The sequence below is a fragment of the Lagopus leucura genome, unplaced genomic scaffold, assembly GCF_019238085.1.
Source record: "Lagopus leucura isolate 7727_CA_CO unplaced genomic scaffold, USGS_WTPT01 Super-Scaffold_739, whole genome shotgun sequence".
NCBI classification, from domain to species: Eukaryota; Metazoa; Chordata; class Aves; order Galliformes; family Phasianidae; genus Lagopus; species Lagopus leucura.
The window spans coordinates 18,241,168-18,253,644 of NW_024962255.1; the positions used below are offsets into that span (position 1 = coordinate 18,241,168).

Genomic DNA, 12,477 nt, shown 5'->3' on the forward strand with positions numbered 1-12,477 from the left:
TCAAGTGCAATTGAGAAAATACCTTCCCATTTGTTACTTTATGATTCCATTTCAATTAAATGGTTCAGTACTCATTTGCAATCAAGCAGGTCCTGTGTGCTACTCCTGCTGACATCACTGTAAATCTGGGTTGAGATTGTTATGAAGTCAATGTCATTACTCCAGATTTATGCAGATACAGTCAAAAGCAAAAAAGAGTCCAATGACTTAAGTATCCCCTTATCTTCAAAGAGCATCAGTTACATCTGTAATGAAATATCTCAGGGCAGCCTAGATTAAGCCCAGTTATTTGGCTTCAGTGAGGCCCTTTGTGTGAATGAATCTTTTTAGATTCGATCCTGGGTGGTTAAAATCCATAAGCAACCTTCCATAGATTTCACTGGAGCAGATCCAGGTTCTATAGAGCCTCTGCTGAGGAGTTTTTCATTATGGCAGTTAAGATTACAAAAATTTATTGGGCTTTTTCAAGCATGGATTAATCAGTTACCTCTTCAGTTTATTTTCTTAGTTGCTTGTAATCAACTCCTGGAACTGTAGAACTAGATTCCTTACTGAAGAGTCCTGTGTTTTCAACTTAGATGTACTTTAATTCCTGATACAATATTATATATCTAGGAGGTAGGAACTTTGATTTGTATTTTGACATTTGCTTAGGTATAGCAAAGCAGAGCAACACCTTTGATTAGGTATATACAAAAGGTATTACTGTTCCATCTGTGTGTATTGAACTGAACTATTAAGCCCTGTAATAAAATATAAGTCTATATTCAGTCCATTCAGGACTGCAGCACAACTCTTTCATATTCCTGCATCTTGTTGCTTCCAAGTTACTCCCAGGAACGTTCAAGTAAATTCTCCTGGAAGAGCCCCCATGATGAGCAGCCTGATCTGTTAGATTGCACATCCTCCCAGCTCCTGCAGCTAGAGGAATCTTGTGTTATTTCAGCATATCCAAAGTCAACCATGTAGGGAGAAGGGAATTTTTCCTTTTATTGAATAGGAGTGACCTTGGTTCTCCGCTATGGAAGCTTGGTGTTTTTCAAATGTTTTGAATAAAGATACATTGCTTTACAGTCCTTTTCCCTGTAGAGTATCTTGGGACAGCATTCATTTATAACCAGAAATGTTATGATAAAATTAAACAAAACCCATCAAATTTTAGACTAAATATCAAAGAACTTTATGACAGATAAATTCATTAGTTTAGTCAGCCTAAAGAAACATCAGAAGCCCTGTCACATGGGTCGCATACAACTATAATATTCCTAAATCCTGGAGAATACTGCATAAGGAGCAACGTTAGACTTTTGCATCCAGATGATAAAGCAAAAAAAGAACAAGTATTATCTTTAAGTACAATATATTTGCCAAATCTGTTTTTTTATCCCATGTTTTGTCCAATTTGAATAAATCCTGATACTTTTTTTATTCCAGAACAATTGTGTGGTGGGGAATACCAGACCCTGTGCAGTGTGCCAGTACTTTAAGCCTGGCTCCTGTGCTGGGGTTAGTGTTGGGTGACTAGATACAGGGCTGTTCCGGTACCTAAAGACTTCATCTGCTGAAGGAAGGGAAGCAGTAGGGGCTCATAATGCAAAAGGGTGCTCTTGTATTCACTGGTCACTCAGCCCAGCATTATCTGGCACTGATGGAGAAGTACACTTGATTGGATGTTGCCTTTCACTGCAGATGAGCTAATGCTTTTCTCTCACCTCTGTGTAGTGCATATCCTGTGGCTCTTGGGAATGGGAATTGCTGTATATATTGGCATACAACTTGCAGATATAGGAGGCTGGATCATCCCTGTTCTGTATTACAGGACATGTTTATAAAGATTGGACACCTGATGGACCTTCCTGTGAGATGAGTGAGCATGCTTGAGAAACAGAGATGTTACACAGCATCTAATGCACTCATGTCTGTATTCAACTAAGGGACCCTTCCCATAGCATAGAATAGCCAAGGCTGGAAGGGACTTCTGAAAGTTATCTGCACTTAAAGCAGATGATTATATCAGGGCTGTGTCCAGTCAAACACTGAATATCCCCAGGGACAGAGGCTCCTGAACATCTCGTAGAGCCCTGCCACAGTGTTTGACTCTACTGAACATAATTTTTTTCTCCTGCTATGTAATTGGAATTGCCCCTGTTGCATCTTTTGTACTGTTGCTCATAATATTCATATGATTTTAGACTGCTTATGCCAGTAGGCCACGGTATCATGCAAATGTGAATGAAGTCCAATAAATAGGGTGGAATCAATACCTAATTCTACAAAGAAATCGTCTTAAGAAGAATAAGAGAAAAAAGCTTGTGTTAAAATAGAGCCTTCCAGCATACACCTCTAATTTTACATTACAGAGTTGTCAGTATCCCTGATACAATTTACACTCTATCAAAAATACAAGCCTCAGCAAGTACAGAAAGTGAAAGCAGTTTTGGAATGATCTGTGCTAGAGCAATTCCCTCCACAATAGGTCTAAGCTAACCCAAACTGATGCATGTTACACAAATGATTATAAATAGAAGCCAAAATTTTGTCAGACCAATAGTGCAAACTTAACATATTGGCCCCTTGGTGTCATTTGAAGAAAATTAATGCAGAGGGCCAAAGAGACAGAGTCTGCAATATGTAATGCTCCAGAGACATAGATGAGATTTTGTTCCTAGTGCAGCAGAAATAAATGCTCTTGGCAAGTCATAAGGGAGAAATAAGACATGTGCATAAGTAAGATTAATCAGTAAAGCCAGCGTCTATCTCATGAGTTATATCTGACATCAAAAACACCAAGATTGTCAAATGCCAATTTTGTGCTACTATGGGAAAGGAGAAAAAAACCAAAGAATTCCCCGTGCAAATTGTGCTGTAGATTTGGAGAACGTGTGAGCACTAGTAAGAATGGAGGCAGGGTACAAAGTGAGGGCTTTATTCTGTCAGTAGAAAAGTGTGGAATGATGGCCTGAGAAAAATCAGTAACAATGCTCCCATGGCTCTTAGTGGAGTCAGGTTTGTACTCATGAAGTTACAGTGGAAGGACTTAATTTCTCAGTCTCCAGTCAGGTAAACTCTTAGAGAACTAAATGGAAAGGTAAGGTGGACAAATAGCCTGAATGTCTGTGCTGAAAATGCTAGATCTGTCAAAGCAGTGAGCAGTGATGGCTTACTGTACACTTCTTTGCCTCCCTTTGCAGAAAATCACTGTGCCAGCTGCTTGCCCATCCCACAAAGGCAGAGAGGCATGGAGTGAGAGATGCTGGGTTTTTGTGACATCAGCTCTAGATCTCTTGATATAGTTGGAAATTTGTGATACATTGGGCACAGCTTTGCTTTGCATCAAAGATGGCTCTCTGCAGAGTCCAGGAGAAGGAACATCAGCAGAACCAGAAGCTGTTGTTTCAGGATGTGGGGGCAGAGATATCTAACCTTAGTTTTGTAAGGAAACGTGTGTTAGAGCAGGGCAGATACACAGAACCTTTACCTCTTAGTTGATGGAAGGGCAGTATCTTCTCTCACTTTGGAGAATCACATTTTGAACTTATGCTCAGGACAGGTAGCATACTGATGCTCCAAATGGTTCCAAATCTTAAAGGCACAATCTAGCTCTTTTCATTTTGTGGTAATGGTTCTAGAATCCTGCTGTAACAATCAGAAACACAAACATGATGAAAAAGTGATACAGGAGGTGCAATGACAAAGGGGCAATAGAGAGATATTATAAGGGGAGAAAAAAAGGACTGCTTACCAAACTCTGAAAATCCAGGCTAGTAAAGGAAACTCCACAAGAAAGAGATCTCCAGAAAAAGTTACCCCAGTGGCAGTAAGCCCTTAAATGGGGTCTAGGAGGGAGTGCAGCCAGGCTTCTGATCACACAACAGAACTGCCTCCACCTGTGCTCACAGGCTGACTCAGTTCTTTCCTCAGGTGCTCAATCAGTGATTCAGGCTACGACTCAACAGTTACCATACACCTGCCTAGAATCAGGTTCCCCCAGGACTAAAATGAGAGGCCTCCTGTACTGAAAGCAATTATGTCTGTCCAGAATCACAGAATCACAGAATCACCCGGGTTGGAAGGGACCCCAAGGATCATGTAGTTCCAACCCCCCTGCCTAGCAGGGCCACCAAACATACACATTCAGATCAGGTTGCCCAGGACCCCGTCCAACCTGGCCTTAAACACGTCCAAGGACGGGGCATCCACAACCTCCCTGGGCAGCCCGTTCCAGGGCCTAACCACTCTCCTAGTAAAGAACTTCCCCCTAACATCCAACCTAAATCTTCCCTCCTTCAACTTAAAACCATTTCCCCTAGTCCTGCTGTTATCAGCCCTTTTGAAGAGTTTACTCCCCTCCTGGGTGTAGGTTCCCTTCAGGTATTGATAGGCTGCAATGAGGTCACCCCGCAGCCTTCTCAGCCAGCCTGAGCTAAACTGAGAGGGGATACAAAATGTGGACAAGTTAAGGACAGAACTGGTTGACAGATACACTGCTAGATAAACAATGTAAAGATGAAATTAAAGGTGAGGTTGTGTATCAGTCACTTAAAGGTTAAAATCATACTGTAATGAACTGTGCACTTGCAGGAAACTTTGAACACTGATTATATTGTCAAAACAACCTGTCATGTTAAGAACATGCAGTCAAAGCTTTTCTGCCTTCAGGTGATGAGGATGAAAACTGTTAAAACAATAAATATAGATATTCAGAAACCACCATCCTCTAGTCTAGAGCTGTTAGATGTGAGAAGGTCCCACTGATATGGCTAATGCTCAGATCAATGCAGTGAATGGACGTATTCCCTCCCTGTGAGGAGGGAATGAATGGACGAGCCTAAGTGCTGATAAAAGTAACTGCTTCTGGAGTCCCAGCACAGCACAAGTGCCTTGGGACCAAGTACTTGCCCTGAATTAGCAAGTTCAGTGACTTGTGCCTCCCTGCTTTCTGGTCCAGCTTTGTGTTGTCTCATATTTGAGACATCCTCTGCTCTGCAGCTGTCATAACACTTGCAAACCACCCACTCTTCACAGGAGCAATTACATGTAACCCAACCCCTTGCCGTATGTGCAAGCTGATCTTTCCCACTGCCCTAATTCAGGCTCTAAGATCTCTTTGTTTTTCAGTGCTGTCACCTCCCAAGCAATCGCAGTGGTCCAGCTTCATTATTTTCCAATCTGTGCACTGGAATCTAAGACCTCAGATCTGCCTGTCTTCTCTCAGGAGAACTCCACTTAAGCAGCTGAAACAGGGTGCTTTCTGCCCAACATCCCCTCACCTGCCTCTTCAGGATTAACAGACAGGTTGATTTATGTTTCTTCTAATTGGATCAAGCTATTTGTCAGCCATAAATTTTGTTTCTGATTCATCTCCTACTACAGAAATGTGTAGTAGTAGAGTTGAGCTTATAGGCTGGAACTTATTTAAGCGCTTGTTTCAGTTTACTGCCAACTTTCTCTCCATGTCTGCACTGCTGCACCTCTTCCTATACACTCTTTGAAAGAATACTATACATTCTTTGACCATGAAGATGAGCTGTGAGAGAAGAGGAGCTCAATCCTGGAATCCAGTTAGTTTTGTACTGTTCCACCCTACATTTTTAGATCAGGAAATTTGCTCTGCTGGGCAGATCTTTCCTGAGATGAGGCTGTAGCTGTTGCCATTGCCACTGTTCAGTTGACTTTCTGAGCTGCTGTGTGGTTTGAGCTGAAGCGTTTTACTTCAGATTTTTGTTGCTCTGAAGTTAAATGTTTGTATCCACTCAGAATTAAGCCATGATTTATCTCCCCACTTAAAATAAAATAAAATAAAATAAAATAAAAATAAAAGCCCTAGTAGATTTTCTTTCTCTAAAATGTATGTATGAAACATTCAGTTTTGACTGAAACAAAGCATGGATTGGCTTTTAAAATAACTCTTACGTTTTATTTATCCTACTTTATTCCGTACAACTTCTGCAAAAAGTCTCTGGAAAACTACTGGAGCTGGATGTGCTCCAAAGAGACATGCATGTGGTATGGAGCATCCCTCTGACTCACTGCCTTGGGAGTTACGAGCCCTGCTGGAAGTGTTCGGCATCTGAACCTGGGCTGCTGCATTGAACTCAAGCTGCCTGCCGTGCCTTTATGCTGCAGGGCTCTGCACCCCTGTTGTGTTTGTACCTCAGCCAGGTCCTTCTAATTTTTTGGAGCTGGAGGCTGAAGGAGTCCTTTTGTCCTATTTGACTTCTATGGAGCTATTGCAGGGAAAGTGCCAGTGCTGCTGAGTATGGCACCAGTTTGCCTGGGACAGCCTCCCTGGGTGCAAGACAGTATTAGTTTCATTTTAGTGCCTTTATGGCACATCTAATAAACTCAATTTGCAATTAGACAAAATGTAGTGAAAGACTAATTCATATTTATTTCCTGTTTTCATGGCTAACAGTGTTAGCCTGCGTTAATAAAAGTGTTCCGGAGGGTACTGTGTTTCACAGTTAAAAGTAAGATTCATAGGCCAACGCTTGCAATCTAAAATTAGGCATCTAAGTAGAGGTAGTCTTAAGACATGAACAGTTTGGAGTAGGAATTCTTAGAAACAGAAGTCTGGGATCAAAAATAAACTTTCTGGAAAAGCAAGCCATCCTATGGAGCTTTCATAGAGTGTCACAAAAATATGGATACTGATATGTAACAGCTTGCACTTCCCTGTTCTGTACTGAGACTAGTAGGAAAATGCTGTTGTGTGCATGGTGGAGAAGGACACAGAGGGCTGATGAACTGGCTCAGTGCCATATGAAGATGGTGTCCAGGTGGCAGTTTGTCATTGCTATACTGGTCTGTGATGCTTGCTGGGATAGGCACCTTGGTGAGTGCTCAGCAGCTGTCTAATGCCAGAAAACAGCGGATTGGTTGTGCCACAAAGCCAATTAAAGCTTATATCATCAGCAGAACCTAAAAGTAACATAGAAATGAACCACTAGGACCACACCATTTGAAATGTTCTCCTCACAAGCCTTTGGGGTCAAATACATGGAAGCCAAAATCTCTTCCCTGAGTGCAAATGAGCTACTCCGTGCAAGCCTATAGGTGTGATGACCCTTCTGCCTGCTTGCTGCCTGCAGGGCTGCATCACATAGCAGTGCCAAACTGGGGAACTGCATGAGGCAGACCAGGGCTTCAGATGGCGGAGGTACCTTTTGCTCTGAGTTTTGCAAAGGAAAATGGCATTACAGCAACTTTTCAGGCCAATAGATGGTGCTGTCCACCTGATTTTCTGGCTTGAATTAGAAGTTTGGGAACAGTTGGAAATAAATGCTTTCATGTATTTGACTGCGGTAATTTTGTTTCTGAACTGGGTTGAACTACCCAATTACAGAACTCCAAACAGGCTTCAGAAGTTATTCAGGGCAGACCTGGCCTGATAAATTAGGCAGACCTTTTTCCAATTGCAATTAAGATTTTATTCAAATGGCAGTTAAGCAGAAAACACCATCCCCCACATACAGCATACTGCTGGCAGCCTGACAACATGTAAAGCTTAAATGATAACCCAATGGCATAGCACTACCAAACAGGAACAGAGCACATTCTTAAATATAGTGCCAAATAAGAACAAAGCATGCTCTTAAACTTACTGAAGGCTTTAGATTATCAGATTGTGACTAACTCACACAACAGGTGGTAGGTAAATCAAAACAGAAATAGTCCCTTCCTTGCACTTTGGACCTTGCATCTGAGATAGAGGTTTCCCCTCCTAAAGGGAGCTGTGGCTGAGGTGGGTCAGCTAGATGCAGACTTGCTAGATCAGCAAGCTGATCTGGTCTGTCCCACAGCCACCCAGCTGTCTGGCCTAAGGATGAATACAAAGAGTACTTTTTACAGTATGTGCCTTTTTTTCTTTTTTTTATTTTTTTTTTTATTTTGATTCAGCAGTCTGAGATTACACTGGCTGCTATGCAACTGTTCCTCACTTTGACAGATTTTGTGAAGTGCTCTATGAAAGTATTTTGGTTAACATCTTTTTGCTGAGAGCTATTGTGCATCTCCTGTCCCTGTGCCCGGTTGCATCATCCTGTCCTCCTTGTACTACTAACACAGATGTTTACTGGGTCCATTAGCATCAACATTCAGTTCACTGAAGTATGTGAAAATTATCTGAGAGAGGGCCAGCAAGACCCTTTAACTCCTTTAGCATCAGTGAGCCTGGAGCTCAATTAAGCTGTTCAGGGAACAGCAGCTGGAGCCTCCAGGAACCCTATTGTGCTCATCCTGAATTTGACAGCAAAATTCTACCTGACTGCCACAGGAGCAATCTCTGGTCTCCACTTGTACATGCGGCTATGTAATACAACACAGGCACAAGTTTTGTTGCCTCCTCAGAGTTAAACATAGAAATATGTGCTTCAAATAGCTACCTGTTGTCTGTGTACTTCACCCTTAGGAAGGCAGGACTCACAGCTGCTTACAGGAAGGCAGTATATCACAGAGAGGGATGTGCTGCATCAAAGACAATACTCTGCAAATGCTACAGCTGAGAATAACTTCCCAGCTGCCTCTTGATTTACTTATGATCAAGGGTATGTGAGCTGAAACTTCCTTCCTTTACTTTTCCTTGTCAGAAGGACCTGTTTAATGCAAAGCTAGGAAGTATGACAGGAGGTTTTCTCGGTCTGTATCAGTGGTTTACGTGGACAGCGCTGGCTTGAGTCACTCTAATGGAGGTGAGGAGCACATCCTCCCACATTAGCTCAAGAGAAAGTGTCCATGTTAAAGCTAGCAGGAATTTCTTGTTAACTTCACTTCCCTCCCCACCCCCCAAAGTATTATCACCACAATCTAATGCATTTTTATAGGTATGAAATCTTCCTCTGATTACCAAACTGAAAGTAATGAGAGCAATTTGTTTCAGTTAATAACCAGGAGGCTTAGCTTGAAATCTATTGGAATGAAAGCAGGTGTAAACCAGATGCAAGAGAAAAGAATTGCAACTTATTTAGGAAGTGTCTGAAGTTTCATTTGGAAATTTTTCTTCAAAACAAGTAATAATACGTTGATGATCACGGGACTGGAGCACCTCCCCTATGAAGACAGGCTGAGGGAGCTGGGCTTGTTCAGCCTGGAGAAAAGAAGACTCATTGCAGCATTTCAGTACCTAAAGGGAGCCTACAAACAGGAGGGGAATCAACTCTTTGAAAGGGTTGATAACTGTAGGACAAGGTGAAATGGTTTTAAGTTGAGAGAGGGGAGATTTAGGTTGGATGTCAGGGGGAAATTCTTTTCAGAGAGAGTGGTGAGGTGCTGGAACAGGCTGCCCAGAGAGGCTGTGGATGCCCCTTCCCTGGAGATGTTCAAGGCCAGATTGTACAGGGCCCTGGGCAGCCTGGTCTAGTATTAAATGGAGAGGTTGGTGGCCCTGCATGTGGCAGGGGGGTTGGAGATTCATGATCCTTGAGGTCCCTTCCAACCCTGGCCGTTCTATGATTCTGTGAGAGTGTGCATCAAATCCATGATGCTTTGTCCTTCCAGTGTGAAAGCAGCTGAGAACAGGGAGCAGCATCACTTTGATCAACAAGTGTGGGAGCAAATAAAGATGGCTGGGTTGCACCATTATTTCTCTGGAATAGGCTTCTCTAGAGGGTGTTATGAGGTTGCCCTTTTTTTTTTTTTTTTTTTTTTTTTCCAATGGCTGATAAGAAAAATGCTTATCAAGGATATCTTGAGCTGTACAAGGTTTTGTTTCTTGTTCTTATAATCTATGTCAACTGAAAAGCTCAGAAGAAGAACACAGATGAATAGTCCAGTTTCCATTTTCTTGTAGATGTAATAGATCACGCTGAAATAAAATTGATTCTCTTCTTCATTTCTCTTCTCCCATTTCTCCAGGATGTTGGTTTACCTGTTTACCTGCCCAAAAGGTTCACTTACTCCAAGTTCCCTAGTGATATCCTAGAGGTAATTGGAATTATTCAAAGATCAAGAATACAAGATAATTGAGGAGAAGAAGTTCTCTTCAGTGTTATGCCTTGTTCCTGTTGTGATTTCCATGGTAGGAAACATCAATCATCTGTCCTGAAAGAATCTGAAGTATGGAGCCTTGGTTATGGCAAACTTTGCTCTTAGCACAGTAGACACATTAATGCTTCTGTTAACTGTAACTGCAGATTGGTGTGAGACAGAAAGTTGGTCAGTATGTAGATTCACCAGTCATCTGTTCAGAGGCAGATGTTAGCAACAGCGTGTAAGTCCAGAAGCTGGATGGTGTTAACAGCTGTCTTGGGGTTGCATCTAACAACAGCATTTTTCTAAATATTGGATCAGTGCCAGCAAGGGAACCCCCAGCCCTGGTTCTCTTAACAGCACATACAACAAGTGCTTAGCTCTGTGTATTTTTGCTGTTACCTTGCTCGTTTGCTGGTGCTGCTGTTCTTTGTCAGGAAGTTTTATGCATCCCAGAGCACCCCATCAGTCTCTGGGCACTGGAGGCTGTGTGTCCACTTTGCAGTGTTTATTTCTTTGAGGCTGAGTGGGTGGTAGTCGTAAGAAAAAAGCTTCACTAAACTGAGGGTGGTTTTATTTTTCTCTGGCATATTTCTTTCTCATACATTATTCAAAAGGGTGTAAAAGCTTCTGTCACTGACAGCTGGCTGTGGGGCATGTCCTTCTTTCCATAAAGTTCAATTTTGACAGAACTTCACATGATAGTGTACACAGTCAGTCTGAGGAACCTACACAACCCTACCTTGCTTACAACTGTGTAAAAGCAAGGGTGTGAGACAATCTCTTTAAGGCTGTTATTTTCTGCCACCTACTCTTTCCTGAGGGTTAGGTTGTAGCTACTTCACCTGCCAGCCCAACCACAGATTGCCCTAGTGAGATCTACCCAGTGTAGAGTGTCCTTGATCTCCATGATTCAGATCCTGTATCAACACAGAAGATAAATTCATTGCTATCTACAAATACATACAGATTTTTGGCTTTTTTTACTACTCTGGTGGGAATGGGCAGAATTACTTGGTTGCTATACTTTATCTGCCAGTTATTTGGGTGAATTATAGTTTTAGCAGACCTGCAAAAACAGTGGTTAAGCAAAGCTTGCTTTCTGCCAGATCATTAAGCCATTTAGCATTGCATTGCTCTCTGGATCATACCAGATATGTAATAGTCTGATTATCTACATTTGTGGAGAACTAAACCTTTACTGAAACACAAAGCAATGACTAGAGGTGTGAGTTGCACTTATTTAACAGAAGAAACAAATCTGGACAGAAAAACTTTGAGAGTGCTGTGAGAAAGTATTAAATTAAAGCCACTTTCTACTGTACACTTGAGCATATGAGTAAAGCAATTGCTAAAGAAATAGGTATCAAGAAGGAAGAATTCACTGTTCCTCAGATATTTAGAAATGCCAGCCATTTCAGGAGGGTCCATGAGTAGAAGCGTGACCCTTACTTTCATGTAATGGCCATTCCCTGGCTCCTTGTGCAGCAGTGTGGATGCAGATAGATAGGATAGGAAATGAATGAATCACAGCATTTACAGTCTGCTTGGTGGTGGAAACTTTTTCTGTAAAACATGCATCGTGTTGTGGAATGGTTTCAGTTCAGAAAGCTCAGTGGATCACGGATTCTGCAGTGGTCCTTGAAAGCTGGTTTTCTGAAACTGTATTTTTCCCACTTCATCTATCCAATCTACTGTTTCCTAAATTGGAGAAGTGGTCACTTGTGACCCAACATTATTGTCATCTGGAAGATTTGAAACTATTTAATAAGTCTGGTGTCTGAACTGGAATGGAAAGATATTGGATCCAATTATCACATCTGGTGCAAACTGAATCTGCTTAAGCACGAGTGGAGTTATGACATTAGAGCTGCAGCTTCTCTATCAAAGATGTCAGATGGGAACATAGCTCTGCACCTCTCCCTGCATGATATCTGTGGCCTCCTGCAGTAGGACTGTTTCTCTTCATGTATGTGGTCTCCATGATCACACAGCAAAGCAGAGAAGCAAGGCAGGCCTTCAGCAGGGTACTGGCAGTGTGGCTCCTCTTCTTTCCATCATTATGCTTGATTTAAATTTACAGTGTAACGAGCTGCATGCAGCGTTTGAAAAAAAAAAACCAACAAACAACACGGTTTTGAGTGAGAGGGCAAGAGAGTTTAGCCCTAGGCCTGCTAAGCCAGGAGTTATCTCTGTTACCACTTGTAATGCCTGCAGCTGCCTAGACACTGGGCAACCATTCAAGACTTAACAGTGGTTGCAGAGATCAGAAGATGTTGGGAAAGCTCTGCGGCTGTCCTGGCAGTGGAGTGAGAACCAGCCATGCACGCACTCACGCACACATGCTGGCCAGCATGCTACAGTATTTCCCAAAGGGCTGTGCAAAAAATAAATCTAAAAAGGAAATGGTGTTGTTGAGGATATTTTCAGAATGCAAAATAAACTCTCGTCCAAGAAAAGGTATTACTTTGGGAGGAAGCCAGAAACCAAGCACACCCATGACCTGCAATG

At 42.2% G+C, this 12,477-nt stretch overlaps 1 long non-coding RNA gene across 1 annotated transcript; it reads right to left on the reverse strand.

Moving 5' to 3' along the window:
- Nucleotides 1-3,055: 3,055 nt before the first annotated feature.
- LOC122175262 lies at nucleotides 3,056-3,786 on the reverse strand. The gene is made up of 3 exons (XR_006177366.1): nucleotides 3,743-3,786; nucleotides 3,479-3,636; nucleotides 3,056-3,076 (listed from the first exon to the last, which is right to left on the reverse strand). It is a non-coding gene; the product is annotated as an uncharacterized LOC122175262 (long non-coding RNA).
- Between the last annotated feature and the right edge of the window lie 8,691 nt (nucleotides 3,787-12,477).